General features: G+C 40.9%; 1 long non-coding RNA gene across 1 annotated transcript; it reads left to right on the plus strand.

Moving 5' to 3' along the window:
- The first annotated feature begins 12,566 nt into the window (after positions 1-12,566).
- Positions 12,567-15,752, plus strand: LOC114546919 (uncharacterized). Its single transcript, XR_003691092.1, has 2 exons — positions 12,567-12,639; positions 15,398-15,752. It is a non-coding gene; the product is annotated as an uncharacterized LOC114546919 (long non-coding RNA).
- The last annotated feature ends 620 nt before the right edge of the window (positions 15,753-16,372 follow it).

Genomic DNA, 16,372 nt, shown 5'->3' on the forward strand with positions numbered 1-16,372 from the left:
GGATGTATTTTGGCCTCAGTTATGTTAATCAGTGTGTCATCCACATAACATGCAGTAGTATGCAGAAGGGCAGTGAAATCGTCGCAGTGGCGGATGATGACTTGATGGGATGATTGCATGATTATATATATATTATATATCGTATTTTATCGCCATCGTAATATCAACTTGCGCAATAAACACATCGCTAAAGGCTGCGACATAACATTAAAGACACTCAGAGGTCTGTCACTTTTATTATGAATTCCACGTTCAATTTGTTCAGTGAAAGAAGGTTGATGAAATTATTTCATTTCGTTAGTTTCAAATTCAACAAGCAGTTTTTGTTGTATTTCAGCAGAATACTGAAAGCAGCAGAACTGAGTATTCTTTATTATCTGTTTATTTATCGCAAGTAATATCACTATTCGGGATGTTCAACAACGTTATCGCATATTTTCCTCATATCATGCGACCCTATTGTATGCTGCTTACAACTGAAAACAGCATCAGATAGAACCTAATGTGTTTTTTTCATGAACAATTGTTTATTCGCAGGAGTTGCTCACAGACGTTTTGTGTTGACTAAACTAAATTGAACAACACACATCGCAAATGACCGGACTATTAGTTTTGTGTGGGTTGAAGCTGTTAGATAAGCTGTCTGGCTGCGTATGCGTGTTTCCTTGCTGTATAGAGATGGAAACACAGCGCTATAGAGATGGCGAGTGATGACGCGATAATGGCCCATCACCGCGGAAAAAGAGGATACAGACTCACTTGGGCGTCGGACTAGGCTAAATGTCTAGTGGTTCTACTGTTAAGGAGGGCCAAGCCATACGGATGTAATTTGGCCAGCAAGCAACATTTATATTGATTATTGTCAATTTGAACCTCATAAGGATGAGGTAAGAAGAGGCTATTTGTCAAAGGTGCAGACGTCAAACTAGACATCTGCACCTGCTATTGGCTCTGTGTTCAGGCTTTAGGCCGGTTACACACTGGACGCGTCACGCGAGCGTGTCAGCCGCGTGGCGTGTCCGTTTATATTTCGGCTCCCATGTTAACAGGTGAGAGCTTACACACTGCCGGCGTGAGACGTGTGCCTGCTAGAAATAGAACCGACGCCTATTTTTCACGCGAGACGCGAGCATGTTGGAAGCGTTTCCAGGCAAAATAGAATAGGAAAATATGTTTATATGACATTTAGACACAAATACATATTAACAAATGACATGTAATCAAATCAGTATATATTTATGTTTAACGTGGTATTTCATTTTATCAATGGGAAACATCCATGTGTCCAGACAAGGCTAGCAGCAGCAGCAGCGCCGCGTCAGACACATTTCTGGTGTGTAAAGACAGACAAAATCCACGCAGCTGACACGCAACAGAAACGCCACGCTCACGCCACACCTGCAGTGTGTAACCGGCCTTAGGAGACGTTGGCCAATCACAGGTCATTTTCAGAGAGAGAGAGAGATCCTATTGGTTGTTCTGCGCATGCAGTATGTCGAGTCTCTAATACCACTTGAGCATTACAAACTTGAATAAAATATCTCTTTTAAAGTACATTTAGAACAGATTAAAAAAAATGTGTGATTAATCGCGATTAAATATTGTAATCGATTGACAGCCCTAATAAAGAGACAAGCAATATGTGTTCATTTTTCGGGGTACTCCTGAATGAGTTGAATACTATTTGCTTAAGATGTATGCTGTAATGCTGCCTATCACCCACTTTAGCATTAGAAGCCGAAGGCAATCTGTCTTACCCAAATCCTAATAAATGAGTTTGCTCTGTCATTAAGTCCCATGTCTTTTAACAACAAACACTTGGCCTAATAATGTCTATGGTGAAAATGTAAACATGCAAATATGCTCAGCCATGGAAACATTGCAGAGCCCTTTGTCCTGGTTATGCAACAGCACTGATGCATTGCCACAGATGAGTTAGATGGCTTTTGGTTATCGAAGCTCGGCTCTCTCTAGCCTCCAAACGCAATGATTGAGAAAGGATTAGCGTGCCTCAGTGCTTCCCCTGAGCCTGTGAAAAGACACTGCTGGGGATTTATGGATTTGCTAATAGCAGGGCCACATCCTGCACAAACAATTAACCAGGGAAAGTCATAAAAAAAAAGTTAGCTCTGAGTTTGGAGCAATCAATCCTCAGCGGCGGGTTTCAAAGTCGTCAGAGCACAAATTTCTTTTTCTATCTCAAATAGTTTGAGCAAGAATTAATGAAGATTCTTGGAACAAAGGCTTGTTATAGAAAACACAATTAGGACAGAGGGATCCATGCAGGATGAAACAGCTATTATATAAATGTTTGGGGCTGGCAGACACGATCTGCATGAGAAGACATGTTGGTGTGTTCTTGAATACACTATGTCCTATGGTTGTTTTGGAGATATTCCATTTACTAACATACACTGCCAGTGTGTGTGTCTTCCACTTTCTTTTAGTGATGAATGTAAGATAAGAGATATTAAAATATGAGATATTAACATGTTTCTCTTGTTAAACAACGTGTTGTGGATGCAACCAACAGGTTAATGTGAGTAAAAGAATTCACAGCATGTTGTTATAGAGCTCAACATTGACCGCCCCGCGGCTCTGGTTCCGGAGGGGATTTTCACCTTTCAATATCTCCATTGACGTTTCATTAAATGCTTAGATAAAGAGTTTTAAGCCTGGAACTGAGCCAACCAGCTAAGAGATTAATCGTGACCATAAAACATTTGATTTGGCGCAAAAGAACATTTTGGAAACGGCAAAAAAGGCAAAAGGCAGGCTACAAGACTGTGTGTACAGAAACGATCATAGACTTTAATGGTAGCAACTCGCTCGCGTTCGCGGGTGCGGTAAACATTTCCATGGTAACAGCAAGCTCCACCAATCACAGCTGCCACTGTTACGCTTAGGATTGTGGTTAGTGTACTACTTCTGCATTACATCACAAATAAAACATGTTTTTCTTGAAACAAGGTTGTGTTGTGGCTTCTACAGGAGCATAACTATTCAAAATGGGGTCTGTGACCCCTAGGGGGTCCTCAGAATAAGTGCATGCGGGCCGCCAAGTTTAAAATGTTTTTGAAAGTTTCTGTCGAAAAATTTACAATAATATGAATCCAATCTATTAATAGCAAAGATAAATTGGCCTATTTGTGAGAAAAGAAATCATTTAATTTACACATTGATAAGCTTACTATGAGGTAAGGTAGCCATACAGTTAAGCTTAAAGATTCATTGTGCCTTCCACATTAAAACATGATATAAATAATATATATCCATTAATTTCTATCCATCCGGCCCAGTTTAACATACAACTTAATTTTATACAATATATTTACAGTAGTAGGGGTCCCTACTCCATCTCTCTTTAAGTTAAGGGGTCCTTGGCCTAAAAAACGTTGAATGATCCCTGGTTTAGACATTATGGCTAATAATTTAAAGTCCTTATGGAGAAAATGAATGAAATGATTATTACTTCCGGAACCACACTGTTAAGCTCAATAGGCATAAAGAATATTTTTTTATAAAAAATTTTTTACAGTGAAACCACCTTTCTGGATGATCAAGCCCTCTGTGAGGCATGAAAACACAACATATCACTATTTTATTATGTTGTCCATGAAAAGCCGATGTTATATAGAGTTGAATGTGCGCTGATTATAATCATGGTTAGATTTCGTGGGTAGCCTACGATCAACACATCCCCGCACTGCTTCGGGAAAACGGATGAATTTCTGCATCAGACAACCACAGATAGAGACAGCAACTGTGCCAAAACACTTTGATGCACTCAGTTGCATTCTGTCAGATTATCACAAACAAATGGTGTTGAAGCTACAGCATACATGCTTTACACACAAATACCCTGAGAACTACCCTGCATTCTTATTGTAGTGGCTGCACTCTGAAAGGCCTGCATTCACATTGCTAACAATGTGATGACATCTTTATCTGATGCTCCCATTGGAAGGGTCAAAGAGGAAAACTAATTTGTTAATGTTACAGAATCTATTAAAGGTGAACATGACTTTGCTGATTCTATTACTTTTATAAAATACTTTATTTTTTTTAGATGCTGCTTCAAACTGTTACATTCAGTTCAGGACATAATTAGGCCTCTATAAGCACTGTTAATAAGATTAATAGTTTAGCAGCCACCGCCATTATCTGCAACCATGGTATCACATCACAAGTGTTTCTGTGGCTTCTGCACTCTTTCAATTAGCTGTCTAATAGAATGAGCCTTCCAGAGTCAGTCCTTCCAGAAAAATGCAGAGTTTTTTTGTGATTTTTGCTGGCAAAAATCCTTGATTATGCGGCATGTTTTCTTAAAAAATGCGATGGAATATGAGCGATATTTATGCAATTTTATGCGATGAAATTGCGAGAACTTGCAAAAATTGCGGGAACTTGCAAAAATTGCGGGAACTTCCAAAAATTGCGGTTTGATGAAAAAAGAGAAAAAAAAGTAATTCCCCCAATACCCTGCTTTTAGATGATGGTCACGTTGCGTAATTACGTCACTTCATAACGTTCCCATGGCAACAGGGGAAAATGGCTGCTCTTGTGTGAAGTAATGGCAACATTCTTCAACTTTCTGCTAAGATATATTATGGGACTTTTTTGCAATGAAAATGCAGGGATTATGAAATCATGCAATCGGCAATTTATGCGGCGAAAGTGCGGCGTATTTGAAAAAATGCGGCCCTCGCATCAATATGCGGACTTTGGCTGATTATAATTGCATTTTTTTGGAGGGACTGAAAAGCCACTAAGCAACACTAAAGGGCTTTTCATACAGGGAGCGACACTTTGCCTGCGTAGTCGCGTGGAGCTGCGGGGTCTAGTACGCTCGTCATGTGTGGGACAACGCTCGGCGATTAAACAACAGGCGTTCAATGTGTGGTAACCATGGGGATTCTGTGCACTACTGTATCCCCAACATGGCATCATGACTTTGCATAAACATACACGCCACTTTCCTAAATCCAAATAGCGTGTTATCTGTACGCATTTTGAGCTATCTACGTGTATGTCTACGCTGTATACAGCGGATGTAAACACATTGCCACGTGGCGTCTTATCGCAAGAACGTGCCGTACTATCGCGAGAACAACGTCACACGCTAAACAGTAAAAAAAATTTAAAAAAGGTTGGGTTTACGAAAATAACATTGGGAAAGGCTTTAGTAACACAAAAAAAACGACAAAAAAACGACAAAAACCCGACGGTGACCAACGTCACGCTTAGGAAAACAATAAACGGTTGAGTTTAGGAAAGAAACATTGTTAAAAACAGTTAATAAACGCCACATGCGGTACGCAATCCCAACTCTCCTGGGTGAAAGTCCTGTGTTTTACCCATCCGACACCCCAACCACCTTCCCTCCGCAGACTTACTTCCTTTCATACTACTCCCTACGGCGAAAGTTCACAAATATAGGTTAATGGCGGCTGAACGACGTTGATAAACACGCTAAAAAGCGATTATGCGTCTTGATAACACGCAAAAACGGCATATGAATTGCCGTTTCATTCATACGCCACTTTATGTGATCAGTCTGGGATCCCTGCTAGAGTTTAGATATCTTTTTTGATATTGTCAGGTTTAAATTTACAGTTAATGTGTGGGGCCAGGCCAGGCTCGGACACAACGTGCACGGGCTCGGGTAGGGTCGGGCTTGATTTTTTTGGGCCTGATCTAAACTTTAATCCCTGCTGGACAGCTGAATGAGATTAGCTGACTGTGGTATCATATTTCCCTAATCACAGGTCGATTTATAACAAATAGTGGCAATCCTAGTCTTTCCTAACCACGGACTGTTATCGTTGCTAGCTAAAGTTAGCTAAATTAGAATAGTCATAATTTCGGACGTCACCCGATAAATCCAGTCTTGTGCCGATGCGCTGACAAGCAAAAGCCCCGCTGTCTATGTCCTGATAACCGTTTCAGTTTGATATTTTAGGGAAGTCACAAACAAGCAAGAATCAGTCTCTTGTTCATTGGTTTGCACTGCGCGTCGCACGCAAAAGGGAAAAGTTCAACACAATTCAACTCTTGCAGCTGGCGGGCGTGTGCGTGTGACGAGCACGAACGCGACAGTTTCACGGGGTTGCGCCCACTGGTTGCATCACCTGTCAAACTGCCCGCGCCCCCCCTACCTGCCCGCTCTCCTCTCTATGAAAATGAATGATCTCTCCCTGTGTGAAAAGCCCTTATTGATTCAGTATGGTTAGTTGAGCTTGAGGATTATGTGTTATAGATTTGTTTTTACATGTAATGAACACCCTGCATCTCGGATATTACTTGGTTCTTGTTTATGTAGTTTTGGCCACCATTACTATGAATAATAAAATAACACCACTAACAACAGTCAAATGGGCCAAACTGTTAATGTTTTACATGTATCACATGCAGTCTACAGACCCACTTACTGTAATGTGTCCTACTGTACTCACTGTAGTTGTGGAATGAGTTATTATTTTTGTGTATTTAACCTTTATTAATACGGGGGAATTGCCTGAAGATAATGTGGCAGACAAAGAGCTGAAGGCTCAGGTCTATTTGACACAGGGATGGAGTTAACAACAGTACTCAAAGCCAAGAGTTGGCAGAGAGAGATTATTACTGATAGGTGCAGCATTGGTTTTTAGTTAAAGCCTTACTGAAATATTTTGCTTGAAATTTGGGCTTATAAGCTATCTATCTGGGCAGAATCATTAACATGATAAATGGCTCAGCATAGCACAATACACAGCATAACATAGTAGTTTTCAGTTGCAACGCTGCTGCACGGTAGAACTACGACCATCTCCTACTTGGAGACTTTTGTAAAGTTCCTCTGTGGGAGTGAGTGTGTTCTCAGCAGCTGTCACAGGCCTAACTAGTCTTAATGCTCCCTCGTTCTACTGGAGATCACGGCAATTAAACCGCACTGAAAGGAGAGATCTGAGGGGGATGCAGGGGTGGGCTAACAAACGGGCTGAGGCACATGCCAGCTGAAGGTAAAGGGGTCAGCAGGGAGCCTCTCACAAGCCACCATTCACAAATAATTATCCTTGTTTGTGAAACACTTAAATGTGGCCATTGGAAAATATACATATTAAAGTTCCTCCTTCTGCCTGAGGGGCCTTTGCTGGTGAGGAATAATAATGTGGTGAGAAAGCAGGAAATGAAGTGCGTGCTCGGAGGGATCTGTGGAACTGTGACATCTTAGTGCCACCTAGAGGAGCACCAGTGTGCATTTCCACAGAGGCTGAAACAGTGATCACAGCTGCCTGTTGCCATCAGCAAAGGAAACAATTACATGTGAGACATGATTATTATCTACCATAATATTTATCTGAACGCTCACATAGGAAACAAACAACTACGTCTCCAAACCATGGACGGATTATGAGACAATGAACCCATGGGGAACAGATATGTAAATATCCTTGTGTATGTACTGTAAGTATACTTGGCCAATAAATCTGATTCTGATCTATTGGGTTTGTTTTTACATCTCTCTGTGGTCATGTAGTATCTCTCTGTGGTCATTTAGTGTCTCTCTGTGGTCATTTAGTGTCTCTCTGTGGTCATTTAGCGTCTCTGTGGCAACCCGTTCTTACTACCAGCTTGTAAAATACTGACACTTGGTCAGTGGCTCTCAGTGTAGTAGTATTAAGAGCAGCAACGGTAGCGAGTAGTATGAAAGACCAAAAACCCTCTGTGGACGTTTAGCGTCTCTGTGGTCGTAATTTTGCATCTCTATGTGGTCATTTTATAGTTGTATAGCTTTATTGTTATTTTGTGTCTCTTCGTAGTCATTTGATTAAAGAGGACCTATTATGCTGAATGTCAGGTTCATACTTGTATTTTGTGTTTCTACTAGAACACATTTACATGCTTTAATGTTCAAAAAACTAAAAATGTCTCACACTGTCTGTGCTGGAACACCAGTACTGACCCTCTGTTTGAAATCCTCCGTTAATTGTGGGCCTACAAACAAAGCTAGTCATGCGACATGCTTTTAACTTTAACAGGCAAACCTGCAAAGTAAATTGTAAAACAACAATAAAAGTGGCAAAAACGTACAGCTTGCAAGGTCAAGTTGTGTCCCAGACAGCTGGCATGAATCCATCCTGAGCTTCAGTTTTGAAGTTAATCCTTCTGTTTACTGAACCATGGTTGAACCGCGTTTTTTCCGACATGGCGATACCGCCGCCAAACTAGCTTTGTTGGAGGATGTAAACTAGCTGCTAGGTGGGCATTATACAAATGTGCTACATGGTGACATAAACGAGTGATGGATGAAAAGGCTGGCCCAAATGAGGCGTTTCAGGCAGTTCAGCAGCTGTGTTTTATGTGGGAGTGAGTAACTCCATTGGACGTGGACTTTTGGCTTTGTAACTTTGCAGACCTTTTACATGCACAACAAAAGCTATATGACACACTCAAGGAGAGAGAAAACCGCGAAAGAGTAATAGGTCCTCTTTAACTCAATCAAGAAATGTTAACTGTAATTTGCAGTTCACACTCTGGACCAGGCGCCCCTGACCACTTGTGCCCCTGTGCTCGGTGGGCCCGTTCAGTAATCCATCCATGTCTTATTTATGTACCTCATTAGTACAGTCATGTATATAGACCTTGTTTATTTCCAAATCAACATCCATTGACAGTCAAAACTTCAGTTTAAACTGTAACAATCTGAAATCCCTGAGGTAAACCATCCCCAGAAAGTATTCATCTCTGTGATGTGATTTGTAATGGATGCTTAAAGCAGAGATATTCTTAGGCCTCTTGTTAGCCCGTATTGTGATTTCTGCTTTTGATTTCCCTGGAGACTCATTTGGACACAGTGGATCATACAGAATGCATTCCTTTCTCCTTTCTCACTTCACTGTGGTGGAATGAATTATTGTGCTTCTCTCTCTGAGCATCTGCTTTTGATAGATTTCAGCAAAGCACTTACTTGACTACCTACTCCAATCCCTCCTGATAGACATTTCGGATGGCTTTGTTAAGTACTGACTGAAGTTTGGCTGTGTTTTTAGGTTATGCATCATGCTAAAGGAACGACAATATTTATATACAAGTCTTGCTGGTTAGCTCAGTTGGTAGAGCAGGCGCACATATAGAAAGGTTTATTTTTTCAATGCAGAAAGTCCAGGGTTCGAGTCCAAACTGTGACTGTTTCCTGCATGTCTTCCCCCTCTCTCCCCTTTCATATCTGAGCTGTCCTATCCATTATCGGCAGAAATGCCCCAAAAAATTATTTTACGAAGCAATTTGGTCCAATGCACAGTATCTCAAAAACTATTGTCTGGATTTCTATTTAATTAGCTGTGGATAATCATAATCATGTTTCCCAGAGGATGAGTCCTCATGTTTTGGTGACCTCTTGACATTTTCCTTCAGTGCCAAGGTCATTTCTAGGTACATAAATTACAAATTGCACTTAGCCTGGTCCTACCAGACTCTGGTACACTAGCCTGGTCCTACATTAGCCTGGTCCTACCAGACTCTGGTCCATTTCATTTGTCCAGAGAGTCTGGCCACTCTCCATTGACAAGTGTTAACTTCCTTGAAGGCGGGTACTCTGTTGAAGTTTAAAACTATTGAATCTGCCCAGAGCCACTCTGGATCTGCCGTAACCAATCGCGAACGTTTGGTCGTGACGTCGGCTTAGCATCGCTAGCGTTAGCCTTAGCTAACTCCTTCACCACTAACGGAGCGAGCTGGAAAATCTAACTTTTCCCAAACCCCGTGGGGAGGAGGGCCACAACATCATGGCCACCAACACAACTCAGCAAAGATTGTTCTTGCTCAGGTTTTAACTTCTTGATTTTCAGCAGCGTTGCCACAACGGACCGAATGGCTTCGCTCGCATCTTTCTCCGCCACCATTACGGAACTACAACTCAAACTAGCGAACGACCTCAACGTCATCGTTCTCAGCCACTCCCTCTGTTCGCTGATTGGACCGGTAAAGATTGGCAAGAATATACCACAAACCCAGACGTAGTACTGAAGGAAAATGAAAATTGAGCGGAAGTACGTAGGAGGGCGGAGCCAGGTTAGTACCTTCTCCCCAGAGGATGACTCCTTTGCATTTTGTATGCTCCATTTTGTTTCTCCAACACCACCCTTAAGTGGTACATTGTTCCATCTGTGATAAACATTGCAGCTTCTACAGAGGCTTAGAGAAGAACCATCCACCATAAGGATACTTTCTCTAAGGATACATTCTGAGTCAGATGAGTCCTCAACAGACCTGGAATCAAAGCTGTTTTTTGTACTCTATCATCACTTTTCATATGTATAAATGTAGCACAAAGTGGCAAATGTTCAATCAGAATTACAACACCGCTTTCAATGTGCATAATATTAAAGTTAACATTTATCCCCTTATCCCCCCTATTATTATTTAACAATACCCCCCCCACACACACACACATACACAAAGATATACACACATAACACAATACCCCCCCACTGCCCCCGCCCCATTCACCCGCCTACCCATCCACCCCTAAATTGACAAAAATGTATTCATTAAAAACAAGAGGATTACCAGAGACAAGACAATTAAAACCAAAAGATACTTAAATATATATAAAGTAAAGTAAAGTCAGATTTTACCCCAAACCACAATCTTTTTCTAAACTTAATTAGTATCCAGCCTGGTCTCCCTTAATGAGTTAACAGCTCATTAAGTGGTGGTGGCACGGAATGTGTGACAAATCCGTGTGGCCACCACGGAAAACAATACCAATGTAAAGTCATTGAGAAGATGACGTAGCATTAAGAGCGACTACGGTAGCGAGCAGTATGTAAGGCTGAAATTCTGCATAAGGAGGATGGTTCCTAAAGTCGCTTTCTTCTTTTCAGTCCCGTTCTTCCCGCGTGTCACGGAACCGTAAGCCCACCCACGACTTTTTCCTTAACTTAAGGGGCTGTGTTTATTTCACCGAATTCTTCCGTGGGCCCATCACGGAATGTTTTGCGATTCCGTGAAACTGCCACAGATTTTGAGTTAAGGGGCCTTGTTCATTTCACGAAATTCTGTCAGATCAGGTTGTATTATCGGTTCCTAACCAAACTGTGACCGTGGCGAGGAATTCTTTAGACATTTTTAGGCCTTTATTCGACAGGACAGCTGATGACATGAAAGGGGAGAGAGGGGGGTAAACCTCTATATATGGGTGCCCGCTCTACCAACTGAGTTATCTGTTTTTGCTAAGTTTTTTTTTTTTACTTTATGAACGTCCCATAACATCTAATTTGAACGCAAACCTCCATCTTTTTCTAAACTTAACTAAATAGTTTTGGTGTCTAAGCATAACCAAGCTGCGGCGTTTAATACATTTTTTAAATTGCGACCTTTACGTTTCAAAACCCGAACGTTACGTTCTCTGGTTTAAATATGAGGTTGTATTTCCGCCACCGCTAGGGGCGATTTGTTATGAAATGCTCCTGTGGGTCGTATTAGACTAGGGTAGGAAACAAATGACCCATATCTTCATATGGTTTGTAGAACTTGTTGTGACCTCAGCACTTTGCTCACATGTCAGGGTAAATCAAGATATTTTTTACTGACAGCCTGTATGTCTCTTTGTCTCATTTTCGTCTCAGCCTGTGGTGGACGAGATGTAACTTAACTAATCTCTCCTTCCTGAGTCTACCATTCAGGTTGCTTTTGTGTGTGGGAGTGAGAAAGGGTAATTGGAGTCAGATTTGACAGGCCTTAGGGCCTTATTTTAGACATAATTCCCTTCACAAGTACCTAACTCCTTTAATAATGAGTTGGATACAAGTTAGGCACTTCAATGCGATTCACATTTTCTCTTCATTTGACATCAAACACATCTCAGTGACAACTGGAAATCCCTATTTTCCGTATTGTGTGAGATGTATCACTCACTCCCTGCCTGTGAGTAGCCTGAGGAGGCTGTGATGTAACTGCACTCTGGTTTGGGAAACAAGTGAAATAGTCTTCTCAACTACCTACACTTCTTCACTGCATTCAGGCTGCATTGCTATTACAGTGTGTTAATGGTTAGGTAGCCAGGTTAAAACGGCAGGTCTTTAGTTTGCTAAATATCAGCGTTCTCTGTGCTGCCTTCAGGTCTTTAGGAAGGCTGTTCCAGGCGTTGTGATGAAATGAATTTTGAAGCAGACAGATAGCTAATGCAGAGACTTTCAAAATGATAGTTAGGTAGACTTTAAAAAAAGAAAAAATCTTATTTACAGTCTGGTCAAATACACATATTAATGAGACAAAGTTAAAGATAAAATAATACCAACTTGAAACTTTCAAAAGAAATCTTGAGCCAAATAACAAAATCTACTCAGACCAAATGAAACAAAGCACACACTTGTATCTATACTGTACATTCAATCACTCAATCAATCAATCAATCAATCAATCAATCAATCATTTCTTCTCCTGAGCGGCAAAATGTAACCACCTATATAGGGCTCTGAATCTAGGACTGCACCACTATTTCCCAGTGGTAAGCCTACAAAACATTTCTACCCACTAGAAAATGAGTTGGTTCATTCCAATGATGTCGGTGATGACATCATCAACACCTTAAATACACAGGAAGTGCTCCGTGGCTCCTCCCCAAACATTCCTGAATGGTGGACCAAAGAAAAGGTGAGTACGAAGACACAAACATTTACAATCGTGGGTGTGTGTTTGCTTTAAATTAAACCAGTCTCAATGTAAAAATGTAATAATTTCAAAACAAAAAAACCCGGAATAGTAATGTTACACAAAAGCAATGGTAAAATTAAAGCCAACTGAAAATGTTTACAATATAACAAATAACTGGAGCAATGTTCAAAATGAATGTGGACAAAGAATGTAGAATACAAAGCACAAGGAACAAGTGGTGTGTGCAGGGAATCTCGGCCACTTTGTTACAAAGGGTAAAAAACTAAACCCAAGTGCATAACTGCCCAGGAGTTTGTGTAAGGCACTCTCTTTTCTCTGTCCATGAAATGAAGCTGCTTTCAAGTGCGGTTGGAAATGTGGAGATCATAACAGTGTTTTCCCTTGGTTTGTGGAAGACTCCGGTGCACGTATGTGCAAAGTTTTCAGTGGTCTATATCCACGACGTTCCACTTCCGGGATTGCTCTCGTTCTGCCGGAAATTCCGCCGGATGTCCCTCATTTCGGATGTCCGTTTTTGGATGTCCGTTACCTTCCGCTTCCTTTGTGTTGGTGTTCTAACCTCCGGTGGATTTCTGAGGACTATGGTTAACTGCTCCTCAGATCTCTGCAGGGTAAATCCAGACAGCTAGCTAGACTATCTGTCCAATCTGAGTTTTCTGTTGCACGACTAAAACAACTTTTGAACGTACACACGTTCCACCAAAACAAGTTCCTTCCAGAGGCTATTTTGCAGAGGCACCGTGGTGCCGTCCTACGCTTAGCACCGCCCAAGACGATTGTGATTGGTTTAAAGAAATGGCAATAAACCAGAGCATGTTTTTCTCCCATCCCAGAAAGCTATGTGGACTAGCCAGACCTTCCTACGCGGCGCTGTGGAGGAAGGTCTGGCAATGCGAGACTATGATTTCAATAACAAAAATGCAATTTTTCATCATTTTGGACCATTATTGTTACTTCCATATCTGTGTCTAACACTTTGGAAAACCAAGAGCAGATAATTAATGAATTCAAGAACACTCCTAAACAACACTAAAAAACGTAAGCACAGAACTTGCTAAAGAAGTCCGCTGGGGACCAACTACTGATCTGTTTGATCTGAAAAAGTCATTAGGTCAGTTTTGATGCTCACATTAGGTCAGTTTTGATGCTCACATTGATTTTTACATTGATTTGGCTTAGGTGGCCAAAATGGATTGGGGGCTACATCCAAGCCACACACGACGGTAGGGAAAACCCTGCACGATCAGACGGAAAACAATAATTGTAAAAAATATTGTGCTACATTGGTGGGGCTACAGAGAGAACGGTTAACAGACTGTCACATAAATGGGCCATTTCAGCGACACTCCCAGGGCCGCACAACTCTGTGGGGGATCGCTTGCTTTGGTCTGAATGAGCCCTAAAAGTGGGGTGTGGTGATACAAAGGGATTAAGTGGAGTGGTATCAGGTAGGGAGGGAAACTAAAAGCCGGGACACATTAAGCCGATTATCGGCCGTTGGACAGTGTGGCGAGGTCAGTGACGCGAGTCTGTTCGGTGTGTCCCGTGCCGTCGTCAGCCTGGGGGGCTGTCGCCGTTCATTTAGAATGTCTGTGATAGTTGCTGGAATGATGCACATGCATAATATGAATATATAAATACTGTTAAAATAACAGAAAAAGTTTCTGGCAGCTCATTACCTGCCGCATCCTCCGTCCGCTTTACAGGTGAGGCACAGCTCATCTGCAACGAGCCTACTGTCATATCACACATTAAGTTATCTATTAATACTGCAACCCTGCTAATATTATTAGAGCAAGAGCTATATGCTTAACATGTTGTTGCCCTCTGAGGTCTAAGGGCATTTTTACAGTTCTTTTTAAATTCACATTTTAAGGATATTTTGAATATAACCAGATACCCATGTGTTTCACATCAAAATGTTCAAAACAAACTCCGCTTTCTGTATAGTGACGCCCACATTTGTTCCAGAGCAATGTGTAAAGAGATAATTTGGCCCTAAAGCTGAAAAGTTGATGTTCCCTTTTTGAAATTTCTCAAATCTCTTGTGAAAACAAACCTGAACTCAATTGTTTTGGTGCTATAAACGAGTTTACAAAAGTCCTGAAGTTAACAAAATTAGCGTAATATATGGATAAAATAGTAAATAAATGTGTAAAATGAAATTTTGGACTATCTCTTTTGGAGTAGGAGTGTTGTCAAACATCGCTTTGACTCGCCGGGGCCTCTTTTGTCCTCAGAGGGTTAATCTATTGATTTCTATTAAATCGTAATATTATATAGTCACCTTCCTAAAATAATGTCCTAAGTCATTTTTTCAGGTTTTTCAGAAAACCCAAAAAACTGAGTCACACTTGACATAGGCCATTATACTGAAGGTGTAGAATCACATGACCTGTTCAACTGAGGATGTAGGCAACTTTACCAGAGGTGGCCAGCACCATGAGGAGATGATTTAGGCAAAAAAAAAATATTTTATAAAAACAAAATCTTTTTTCAAAAAACTCAACAGCCTAAGTCACATGCTTGACATACGCCATTATACTAAAGGAGTAGAATCACATGACCTATTCAATTGTACCAGTGACCATTATTATTAGGCCATTATTTTAGGAAGGTGACGATATATAATCTCTGTTTTAATATATATTAAATTGAACATATTTAGTATCATAATTGACTGTGATATAAGCTACTAGTTCACTGCATTGGTTCCATGGCTTTATTTTCTTCCCAGTCAGCTGCTGCCCTCTGCTGGTGGTGTTCATTCTGTACAACAAGATTGTCCAGTCTGAAGTCTGGCTGATAGACGGAGAATGAACTGTGACACCGGAGCAAATATCTCACTCTCAGCAGTGAGCTCTGCTGCTGAGATGCAGGACAAACAACCTCACTGTATAAAGGCTCATGTCTGAAGGATCTGGCATGTTTCCATGGCGACTGTACTCTCATTACTGCAAATCTAAATACATCTCACTGACGTTGGTTCAGCAGCTGCTGACATAAAGGCTCACATTTTGGACAGTTATTGGCTCTAAATGAAAGTATGTATATCACACATCCGTAATAAAACCGAACCATTACAGAACAAATTTGTAAAGTCTCCTAGGGATTTGTGAAAAGCGCTACATAAAAATGTATTAAGTACCATTTGCATTAAGTAGGCCTATAAGAGAAAATGGAATACATTATATATGAAAGGAATATGACGGAGATTCAAAATCACTTTTATCATTCTTCTTGGATTTCCGATCAAATCCACTTGTGTTCCCTCTGGCGTGAACACAAGTGGCTGAAACGTGTCCGACTACATTAATGATGTCAGGTACTGCGTGTGTAATTAATACATTTTTGCGCTGAGTAATTATTGCACATAATTGTCCAAGAAAGTGGGGGAAGTGTGGGGAAATATGTATGTTTTATGCAAAAAAACTATACAATACAATAATATATATTGTGTATATGCTATACAATTGAAACTTAAGTGTAATGTGAAAAAAAACAACTTGAGGAATTAATAGATATTGAGCAATAACATGTAAAGATATAAAACAAAATCATTCGCTTGGGTCACTTTTGACCGATGTGCATCAAAGGGTTGTGAAATACTGACTAATTTGACCTCTTCAGGCCTCTAACTCTAACCCCCTGTGGTGGAGCTGGGTACAGACAGACATGCAGTATGTAGTCAGTGACAGGAGGCTGTTACAAG

Source organism: Perca flavescens, chromosome 20, assembly GCF_004354835.1.
Source record: "Perca flavescens isolate YP-PL-M2 chromosome 20, PFLA_1.0, whole genome shotgun sequence".
Taxonomy (NCBI): Eukaryota; Metazoa; Chordata; class Actinopteri; order Perciformes; family Percidae; genus Perca; species Perca flavescens.